This window comes from Chrysochloris asiatica, unplaced genomic scaffold (assembly GCF_000296735.1).
Source record: "Chrysochloris asiatica unplaced genomic scaffold, ChrAsi1.0 scaffold00283, whole genome shotgun sequence".
Classification (NCBI taxonomy): Eukaryota; Metazoa; Chordata; class Mammalia; order Afrosoricida; family Chrysochloridae; genus Chrysochloris; species Chrysochloris asiatica.
In genome coordinates this window covers 2,935,850-2,937,247 of record NW_006408801.1, presented here as the reverse complement: position 1 = coordinate 2,937,247, position 1,398 = coordinate 2,935,850, and positions in this window count along the sequence as shown.

The following is a 1,398-nucleotide window of genomic DNA, read 5'->3' as shown; positions in this document are numbered from 1 at the left end:
TGAAGTAGAGAATGAGAGAGATGAAGGAAGGGTATCAGGCAGACAGCGACAATGTGACAAGATGTTCAGGGCCCTCTGCAGCGCCTGGGCACAGTTCCATCCTCCCATGAGCAGGGGATCTTGCTAACACTGTTTGGAGCTGGCTCCTATGTATTCATTTCTTCAACTAATATGAATCTAGCTGCAACCACATATCAAACAGCAACTGCCAACTCTGTCTGCCATGTGCTCACCCTGTCTGCGCTGTAGCCCCTGCTGCCAGCTCAAAGAGGCCACAGTCCTTTCCAAGTTGGAACCCTCCTGCACTGTTGTCCAAGTGCCCACTCCCTCCCAGATCATACCAGACAGTCTCTGATGCTCAGAACTTGATCACACACATGCAAACACATACATGCACATGCACACAATAATGTGTGCACACATACCTACATGAACATACACATATGAACATATCAGCACATGTGTGCATGTGCACACATGCGCACAGAGGTACACATGCACGTGCATGCATATGCACATGGACACAATAACACACGGGTGTGCATATGTGCATACACATGCACATATCAACACACGCACATGTATATATATATATATATATATATGTGTGTGTGTGTGTGTGTGTGTGTGTGCATATATGCAATGTGAACATGCTAACACATGTATACATGTATATATGCACATGATACAGGCACATATATACATACATACACACAGAGGTACTTACATGCACACACTAACACAAGAACACACATGCACACATACTCACAAACATACACATAGACACACATGAGCATACTAACATATGTGTATGTATATACACATGAATGCATAAAAAACACAGGCACCTATACATATGTATGTGCACATATACCCACAGAGATACACACATACACATGCACATAAGGCACATAGTGACACATACATGAACATGTACCTATTCATGTGTGTGTACACCTGTTGATGTGTGTGTGCACATGCTTGCACATGGTAATACATGCACATGTATGCATGCATACACACAGCCCTCACACCAACATTAAGGGATCTAAATCTCCTGACATCCAACAACCTCATTCCAGCACCTTCTATCAGAGGATAGTGCCCTGGAGTCAGTTTCTGAGGCTGTAAATCTTAATGGGAGCAGAAAGCCTCATCTTTCTCCCACTTAGCAGCTGGTAGTTTTGAACTGCTGACCTTGAGGTTAAAAGTCTGACTTGTAACAACTATGCTACCAGAGCGCTTTCCTAGCATACTAAGAATGCTAAAATATCCTCATTTATTCCACCGTATCTTCTCAGAGGAAAGCCCAACCCTAGATTAATGCTGTAATTTGCTTTTATGGTGACTACAACATTCCTTGCCTTTGAATTGTGGTGTTGGAGGAGAATACTGAAA